Source organism: Nicrophorus vespilloides, unplaced genomic scaffold (assembly GCF_001412225.1).
Source record: "Nicrophorus vespilloides isolate i.1.1-1 unplaced genomic scaffold, Nicve_v1.0, whole genome shotgun sequence".
In the NCBI taxonomy this organism is placed as follows: Eukaryota; Metazoa; Arthropoda; class Insecta; order Coleoptera; family Silphidae; genus Nicrophorus; species Nicrophorus vespilloides.
In genome coordinates this window covers 115,262-125,682 of record NW_017095473.1, presented here as the reverse complement: position 1 = coordinate 125,682, position 10,421 = coordinate 115,262, and the positions used below count along the sequence as shown (strand labels likewise).

The window sequence follows — 10,421 nt, the reverse complement described above, 5'->3', positions numbered from 1 at the left end:
TTATATTTCAATGTTATTCATCAAAAATGAAAAACTCTGGACCTACACTATATAAAATGCTTAGTTTTGTAGTAAAATACAGTGGAACCTCGCTTAACGAGATTAATCAGTTGCAAAATTTCCGGATTTTTACTCGTATAGCGAAACATATCAAAAAATACACATAACATGTCTACACTAGTTTTAAAAATGATGTAGTAGGCGCGCAATCCAAGACTTCTCTTCTCATCGTCACTCGTTATGCGAAACGTCGCTCGTTAAGCGAGTCATTTTTTTATAATTCATTTTGCTCGTTAAGCGAGGTTCCACTGTATATTGCATAATACATATCCTTATACTGTATAGTTTACGAATAAATACAAAAAATACAATTTGCAATTAAAAACTTGTGTTATCTATCAAAATTACTTCTTGGATGTATTTTGGGACACCCTATATAAAATTATCACTTGTATTCGATGTTACTATTACGTATGTTAGTTTAGTAATGTAGTCCTGTTTTATACCTATGTTTGTTGAACCTCTCTCGTTGCGTCCCTGTTTGGAAAACTCCGTATATTTGAGGTGGCGCAGGTGGAGGATTTGTTTGGAGACTGAATGTGTGTTGCAGGTCCTTGCTAAGTCCCGAAGGACCCGTTGGAACACCGCCGGAAGATACAGGTATATGTTAAACAGCGCAGCGCGGCTTGTTTGCGCGAAGAGAAAAGGGGTTTCCCCGTTTCGCGCGAACTGGATACACACACACACACTCACTATACGTGCAGAGTGTGTGTGCGCGTCTGTGTGTATGCAGCTACGGCTGTTTGCCCGAGGGGATGATAGGCTAGGACCCAGGTTGAGACCCGTGGGGGCTTTCTGAGCCTTCTTGCCTCCAGGATTTAAACCCACCGACTCCGGTCCGCAACAAAAAGACCCCGAATAGGGGAAAGAGAGGCACTCGGGCCCCCATTCGGTCTCTCTGGTTGGCCGCTTCGGGCGCAGCCAGAGCAGCAGCAGCAGCATTCATGCCGCGGCCGAAGCGGCCACTCAGCCAGTCGAAAGAACGTTGTTCTACCGTCGAGTCGTCGTGGTTACGCGCCCATCCTCGAACCCATAGACCGGTCCACAAAGCGGCTCTTCTACTATTCCTCTGTTGTCATTGTCGTCGCTCTTCGGCACCGTCGCCTCCGCCAACAAAACACGCGCTCTCCTCGATCGACGTGTGCTCTACCTCTCGCATGCTCTTGTTTGTTGTGACAACTTACGCACGAACTGAAATTATCTGTTTATAATATATATCTACATTGACTACCGTCATCCACACTACAACAACCACTTCTTCTACTACTCTTGTGACGGCTCCAATTTACAACAACCACCGTGGACAATCGAGGCCTTCTCACCCTGGAGCCCACGTGCCCTAAACGGTACATATTTTATTTTTATTTTCTTCATACTTCTTCCAACTTCTCTATGTAATTTCTTTCCCAAATGATAGACAATAAAAACATTAATTTACATCCATTTCCAAGCAACATTTATCATCATTAAATAAGTTTACAACTAATTTGTTAATATTTCCAATATATATGTAATAACCATCAAATTCTATAAAAGCTACTTCATTTGGATAGAGAAGATACATTTTTTTAATTAAAATTTTTAATACTACTTCGATTCCTACAAATCTGTTATATTTTCTTTCCTGAAGATGAAAAATAAACAAGTTTATAACTAATTCATTTACCACTTCTTGTGCAATCCTCATTAAAATGCTACAAATTGTCGAGTCGTTGCATTTTCAACTATTTAATTCTATATCTTTACCAATACTTATATAATTGACTTTGTAATTTCTTAAATAATTATGTAATATCATATTAATTAAATGGGAATTTACAAATGAAACATTTGTACAATTATAATGAACGACAAATATTGTCTTCATCTGTTTTTTAAATCGAAAATAAACAATTTTTAAACTTATTTACCTTCATTTTGAATTTCAACCATCGAAATGCTACATACGTATTTACACACAATTGCATACTCAAGTAATTCCAACTTAATTAATACCCATATACATGCTAACACGTAATAAGGTATTAAATGCGTAATCCTCTGAATGTACTAATTAATTATGTATCTAAGCTCCAAATGCAATTAATCACAAGCATTACATCAAAATATCTAAAGACTAAACTACAATTTTTTAATTCCAAATAAAATTTTGTTTAAATTGCCATGAAAATGTTGCAATTCTACATACATTCCTTCATAACATTTGAATTTAACAAAAACACTAATTTTAACTTAATGCTTTGTCAATTAGTCACATTTTTTTAAATATGAAAATAAATTGGTGAAACTAATTAGATGCATAATTGATTTCCTTTTAACAAATTACTATTTCATTAGAATCTTATACGAAAAGCCACAATTAACGATTTTTAATTAATTGATTATTTATAATTTGATCTCAAAGTTTTAAAGTAAAATTAATATACGTGAAATTACATTGGTAAGCTAATTGAGGCTAATAAGTCTTCAGAAAACGTAACTTTATTACTCATCAAAATTGATAAATTCAAAACTTGAAATAATTTTTGAATTCAAAGCCTTTTTGTCTTCTAATATTTTATATGAAACAGTTTATTGAAATCTATATATCAGCTGCATACAAGTATAAACTTTTTGTTACGATTTGCATGCGTTTTGAGCGTCTGTCGAAACTTGTTAAAAAGGAGTCGTGATGGATACGGCTGCTATATGATATGAGAAATAATCCCGGTGCACATTGTTATTTAATATGACGTGCCCAATGCAGCTAAACTCTTGTGCTTGATTGAAAGGTGCAAACGCGCTTCTGGGCTTCCATGTAAAATCCATTTAACTTCTCGGACGTCCAACGCAGGCCAGACCTGCTTTTATTAACAGGTAAAACCGAAACGTTTTTATATCACCTGACGTATCGCAATTATTCTACATTTTCATATTTCTCCGAATGCTGTTAACAAGAGAATTGTGAAATAACTAAATTTCCTTATTATGTTGAATAATTTATGATTTATGAACTGATCACAAAAATAGTTACTGTATAGAAACTGTATACAAATAAACAGCGCAAACAAAGACTTGACTATATAGATGAAAAAATAATTACGTAACTTGTGATTGTTTTTGAACTGATCACAAAAATAGGTTTATTCATTTTTTTTATATAATAGATTAATAACTCGAATTGTACGGGTTTCGCCAATATCCCGCACTGTTTGAAACAGGACTAATTTAAACTACTTGCAAATAAACAGCGCAAACAAAGACTTGACTATTTAGATGAAAAAATAATCATGTAATTTGTGATTGTTTTTGAACTGATCACTAAAATAGCCTCTTCATGTTCTTTTTATATAATTGGTTAATAACTCGCATTGTGCGGATTTCGACAATATACCGCACTGTTTGAAACAGGACTAATTGAAACTGTATACAAATAAATAGCAAAAAACAAGGACTTCACTATATAAATGAAAAAATAATTACGTAATTTGTGATTGTTTTTCAACTGATCACAAAAATAGCTTCACTCGTGTTCTTTTTATAAAATAGGTTAAAACCTCGAATTTTGCGGGTTTTGCAAATATCCTGCACTGTTTGAAACAGGACTAATTGAAACTGCATACAAATAAACACCACAAACAAAGACTTGACTATTTAGATGAAAAAATAATTACGTAATTTGTGATTGTTTTTGAACTGATCACTAAAATAGCCTGTTCATGTTCTTTTTATATAATAGGTTAAAGCCTCGGATTATGAGGATTTCGACAATAAACCGCACTGTTTGAAATAGGATTAATTGAATCTGTATACAAATAAATAGCGCAACAAAAGACTTGACTATATAGATGAAAAAATAATTATGTAATTTGTAATTGTTTTTGAACTGATCACAAACATTGCTTCATTCATGTTCTTTTTATATAATAGGTTAATACCTCGAATTGTGCGGGTCCCGCCAATATCTAGCACTGAAACAGGACAAATTGAAACTACATATAAATAAACAACACCAATAAAGACTTCACTGGATAGATGAAAAATATAATAGTTAATCCGCACTGATCGAAGCCGCACTATGCGAGGTATTGTTGCACATACTTTATTTCCAAATAAAAAATACAATAGATTATATATTTCTTGTAATTATTCAAAGATTTTGTCACCCATTCACCACAAACATTGTTTAACTTTCAAATTATATCAAATATAAAGTATTGAAATACGTAAATTATTATTTTCTTTGTTGGAAATATTTAATGATTTATGTTTTGGTATTTTCAAACGTCGGATTTTAATTGGTAATAATTCGTGTTTTTATAATTAAATGCGAATTTAGCGATGCAAATTTTGCATTTGACGTATACAAATTGGGAAGCGAACGCTGCCGAAAGGCAAGTTTTCCCTCAGAGGAGACCCGAGGCACCGGAAAACAGTCGACGGTAAGAACTGGTTCCCTCGTCAAGCTAAAAGAAGAGACGAATAGAAAGAAAAAATATATATATGAAGAAACCTGAGGCACATTTTACCACCCCGAGGCGAAACATGTTCGAAATGCTTAATCAATAATGTTTTCCACATTTACTTTACGAAATGCACGAAGAAAAGAACGCAATAATAATAATAATTTTTAAGTGAAGTCAAAGTACCGTAAGTAATGGCTGTAATAATGCTGAAAGTGATTGTGTTAATTAATGTTTATTGTCATTATCAATTATAATTAAATTAAATGTTTTCATATTTATCTCAGTTGAAAATTCCACATCGGCAATAATAGGCACATCCAATATTCCGCATTGTTTGAAGTCGGACTTATCGTAGTGAATCCGCACTTATCGAAGCAGAACTATGTAATGTATCTGGTTAATATTTAATATAAATATATAGGGTGTCCCAAAAAAAGGATGTGTGATTATAAATTACAAAAGAAACTACATAAAATGTATAACTTTTCCTCCTACAACAGATGTTCAAAATTATAACCGTTTTGGTGATAATTGTGGGTTATTGATTCACAAACTTCAACAAACATTTCATTTGGTGTTGTGGCTCATTCTTGCTCAATTGCGGCTTTTAATTCCTTTCACGGTCGTCAGTTTTCTGGCTGAAAACTGTGCGTTCTGTTCTCATTTTTCCAAGTACCATTCGTAAAATTGTTCTCTTCGGTCTGGATCATCTTTATTGATAGTATGTGCCATTGTTGGAATGTAAATTTTCTATTTACAACGTCTTAAAAAGCGATGGACACTTGATTTGCTGATGCCAATCTCACGACTTGTTTGTCTTACAGATTTTTTTGGATGTTTCGTAACAACTTTCCAGTTCTCTTACTTAGCTGGTGAAGCTCGTTGATGTTGTTGGTTATCCTGAACGATGCCTATGAACATTCTGAACAGTTCTGAAACTCCTTGTGATATTGTCTTTGTTCGTTTGCTACATTTTCATACTACCAATAGCTACTTAAAATAAAATTTCTTTTTTCAAAAGTTAATCTTTGTTTACTCATTATTTCCAATTAGTTACATCATGAAAAAGAAAGAAAAATTAGAAAGTTATTGTAGAAGAAAGACAGAATATAATATTTTTTTATTGGTCTTAATTTGAACTAAAGTTTTAACGACTGAAGGTTTTCAAATTATGAAAAGTTACTTTTAAAAAATGATTTCCATTTCAAAAAAAGTTAATAAGTTAAATAAAGTGAATGATTTGCGAAAATCTCTCGACGCTGTTAAAAACACTCATAAATAACTAAGAAAATTAATAAAAATTATAAAATTTTAAATAATTTTGATAGTTTTATAAAGTATTTTTATATAAAAAAACTTATTTCAGAAAAAAATGTACATTATTAATAAATTACGATTTTAATTACTTAACTAATAGAGAATATTCATTCATTCATTCGATAATATTTGAATAAATTAACGTATTTTTTAATAGCGATTTTCATTCAATAATTTCAATTTTAGTTGTAATTTTTAATTAATTAAAAAATACATATTTTTTAACTAATTTTATAATATTTTTTTCTTTATTATTTAATAGAATTTAATACGCTTTCAATTAGTTACAAATTGATTATTAATATTGATTTTAGTGATCAATTAATCATCATCATTTTCAAATTTGATATCTATCTATGATCGACCTTGTTTCATTCAACTACAATTAATATAGTTTGATTTACACAAAATAAATGAACGTACAGGAAGCAAACAAAACTACTGTATTATTATAATTTTCGTTTTCTTTTCAATTAGCGAAAAACTATATTTCCTGTTTAATAAATGGGTGATTAGTGGAGATGTTGGTAGGAAGTATTTAAATTGCTCGGGTTGCTCAATAAATAAGCCGTGTCGAATAATAAAAAAAAAGAAATAAAGAAGGCAGACGGAAAGATGTTTATTGACTTTGGCTCTCTGATGCGTGATGAATGGACGGCGGTACGTGTGGAACAAGTTGGGAGTAAATACTTGATGATTTATGATAGGATGCAGATAAAACGTGGACAAATATGGAATCATGTGCCATCAGTATTCAACGTATTACCGTGTGCATGCGATATATATTTTTCTTATGCAAGCGTAAAAGGATATTACATATTTCATAAATTTGTTATAATTCTATAATGATTAAAGTTTATATAAGAGTTTCTCAAACTTTTTGTTTAGTCATTATCAAAAGTAAATCCAAATGTTACTGAATATTTACTCAGGTTTGGGAATAAATTGATATGATTATATAATGATTAAGTTTTATTTAAGAGTTTTAATGTAAATGTAAATCAATGTTAACTCAGGTTTGGGAATAAGTTGATGTAATTCCATATGAATTCAGGTTTTCTTTAACTATTTCCAAAAGTTTTTCCTTCATTACACATGTCATTTTTAATAAATGTATACTTACTTTTAAGCCTCAAATACACATGCTATTAGACCATTTCTAGGTTTGGAAATATCTAGTTTTATTGACATTCTATTTTGTTATAAAACATTCTCATCTTTTTTTCAATTACATAAATTTGAAAAAAATAGAACTACTAATTTTAAGTAGTTCCAATGTTACATACATATAGCGATATAGATGTATTTTAGTTGGTAGCTGTCAGTCTTGATATTGCAGGTAAACTGAGAAGTAAAGAAGAATACAAATTTAATTTTACCTAATTGACAGATATGTCAAATAAATAGGTTATAATATAGACTATAAATATATGCTTATTTTTGTTGAAAAAGCAAATGAAATATAAAAAAAAAAAATATTTTTTATTAGAATTTCCTGTTTCTTGCAAAATTTGAATAAAATAGAACTACTAATTTTAAGTAGTTTCAATGCTACATACATATATTTTAGTTGGTAGCTGTCAGTCTTGATTAATCTTGCAGGTAAACTTGTAAAGAAAAAAAAAACAAATTTAATTTCGACTTTACCTAATTGACAGATTTGTCAAATAAATAGGTTGAAAAAGCAGATGAAATAGAAAAAATAATAACATTTTTTTATTAAAATTGTGTATTTCTTGCAACTTTTGAAAAATTTGTGAAAATAGAACTACTACGGCAGAAAGACCTATGGTTATTATCTTATTTGCTTGAGTTTGTGTTATTGTAATTTGTTGCAATAAATGTTGTTATTAGAACTACTAATTTTTAGTAGTTCTAATGATACATACTTATAGTGACATAAATTGTCAATTCAGTTTTACTGTGACTAGATCAATGTTATACAAACAACTAATTGCATATTAAAACACTAGATTGCATAGTAATTAGTATACTTGACTGACATTTATCTGTCATACAAAACTGTATTATGTATAAATCAAACTTTATATCTTTACACCATAAAAATGGTCTGAAGGTACAATAACATGGATAATATTTGTTCCCGTTGTACCATAACAAAATGCGCTTTGCTTAATAGAAGATTTGTTTAAAGTTAGGAACTGTCGACTCGTAAAACTGTGTACCAAAAACAAGTCGACGTTCCTGTACTTGAGCCAACCACCAATTGCAGCAGATGCAGCAGCAGCAAAGCCGTCACTCACTCATGTGTCAACCAACTTTCCGAAGTTGGTGGATGAGCGTCGTGTTTCTCTTCGCCTCAGGCGAATGCATTATATCTATATTCCCTTCGTTCTATCTTATTATTTTTTTATTTTCCTCTTTCCGTTCGCTTCACGCTTTTAGTCATCAGCAATTGGCTATTACAAAAGAACTAAGCGAATTCGTTTCACCCTTATCAATTGGCTAGTGTAGGATTTAGAAAGAACTGCTTGAATTGAATGATTAAAGTGGATGCACTGCGCATTACATAAAGGTGGAAACAATGGATTTGACTTTCGCCGCGTTTCGATCGCATTATGCACGCTTCCAAAACGTAATTATCTTAATTGAAGCGATTTCCCGGTAGCCTAATTCTACTCAACACGAGATTAGAAAACCGGGAACGTTTGCTTGATCTTCTAACCTTTTGAAAGTGGTGAAAGTGTATGCTTACTACTGCATCATTTTAACAATTGATCTTGGATAAAAAATCGATAATCTATACTTATGTAATAATAAATTTATATAATAATATAATCATACTAATATTTCAATAACTGTTAAGCTTAAAATGTTTAATACTAGACAAATCATAAGCATCTTAAATATATTTTTTTAGAATGTTTTTTAAAAACTGTTAAAACTAATCATGTTTTCTTACAAAGATAATTAGAAATTTTATATTTTGAAAAAAAACACAGATAAAAGGAATAATTTTCTTAGAATTGTGTATTTCTTACAACTTTGGGTTAAAACTAGTAGTTTTTCATCTACATAGTTAAATTGATTCTTAGTATTATTAATCTTTCAAGTAAACTTAGAAGTTAAGAAGAAAAAAAATATTATTTTGATTTTACCTAATTGACAGATATGTCAAATCAATTTAGGTTAGAGCTAGTTGTTTTTCGTTTATATAGTTAAGTTGGTTCTTAGTATGGTTAATCTTGCAAGTAAACTTTGAAGTAAAAAAAAACAAATTTAATTTTGACTTTACTTAATTGACAGATATATTAAATAAAATTGGGTTTAGGATTTTTAGCTAGTAGTTTTTAGTTTATATAGTTAAGGTGCATGATTAATCTTACAAGCAAGTTAGAAGTGAAGAATTGACAGATATGTCATTTATTTGACATAATATGTTATTTAATTGACAGATAAATCATTTATTTGACATAACTGTCAACTAATCAAGATCATAAAATAATGTATAAAGATGAGAATATGAAATAAATGTACCTCTAAAAATAGTAATTAGTAGTCTATATTAGTTAAAATCCAACAAACAATCCATTAATCATAAAATCCTTTAGTCATGCTCATTCATTTGAAAGTGCTAATATTCATAGTTGTTATTCTTGTAAATCGTGACCATTTTACTAGACAATTGTAATAAATATGTTACAGAAGAACAGCGAAATTTACAATACTCTTGTTTATGCCAATTAAATTGAATATCATCCGCATCCTCGTGTAATTAAGTGCCACATACATATGTAAATGTTCATATTATTTTTTGTTGTCTGTTGGCTGTCCGTATTTAATTTCATTTCCCGAATCCATTTAACATGTTACCCAATATCGCAGACCGTTTTTTTCCATTAAATAATTTGCGGCTAAATAAATCATACGAAACGGTTAAATTTATTTTTATTTTAACTCTGAATACATTCACGTTCAATATTATATATATAAGTATATATGTATATACAAACATATATACTTAATATATATATATATAAATGTTTGAGTCGGTCAAGTCGACGTCCGTTTTAAAACTTTCTTATTTCTTGGCGCCACATAATTTGTGTGACACCGATATATCGGTCTCTTATTAACTGCTTAACGTAATTCGAGTAATTCGCGAATTTAATCTCGACCTTTTTTTTTTCTTCATTTTAACGATTTGCATATTAATGTCGCATTTTATTATACGCTTTATGTTTCACCAAATATAATTAATGTATACACGTACATTCTTTATTGCCGCATTAAAGTTAACGTTACCAATAACTTGTGTAAATCATGTAAATTTAGGTTAAAACTTGAAGTTTTTCGTCTGTTGTCCATTCTCATGATTAATAAATAAATTTTGACACTAAAAACAAATTGAATGTTAATTTTACCTAATTGATAGAAATGTCATTTAGTTGACATAATTTGTATTTTAATTGACAGATATATATAATAGATATAACAGATGAATATTTTTATTAAATTTGTGTATTTTTTAGAATTTTTTGGTTTACACTGGTATTTTTGAGTTTATATAGATTAGTTGTCTATTCGTATGATTAATCTTTAAATAAACTTAGAAGTAAAAAAAATTTAATTTTGACT

General features: G+C 30.0%; 1 protein-coding gene across 4 annotated transcripts in view; it reads left to right on the top strand.

Annotated features, from left to right (window-relative positions):
- Positions 1–593: 593 nt before the first annotated feature.
- Positions 594–10,421, top strand: part of LOC108557785 (BTB/POZ domain-containing protein kctd15) — an 88,951-nt gene continuing 79,123 nt past the window's right edge. For all 4 annotated transcript variants that reach the window (XM_017914723.1, XM_017914644.1, XM_017914562.1 and 1 more), the window contains exon 1: positions 594–1,406. The gene's annotated coding sequence lies outside the window, so the exon portion shown is untranslated. The remainder of the gene's footprint in view (positions 1,407–10,421) is intronic.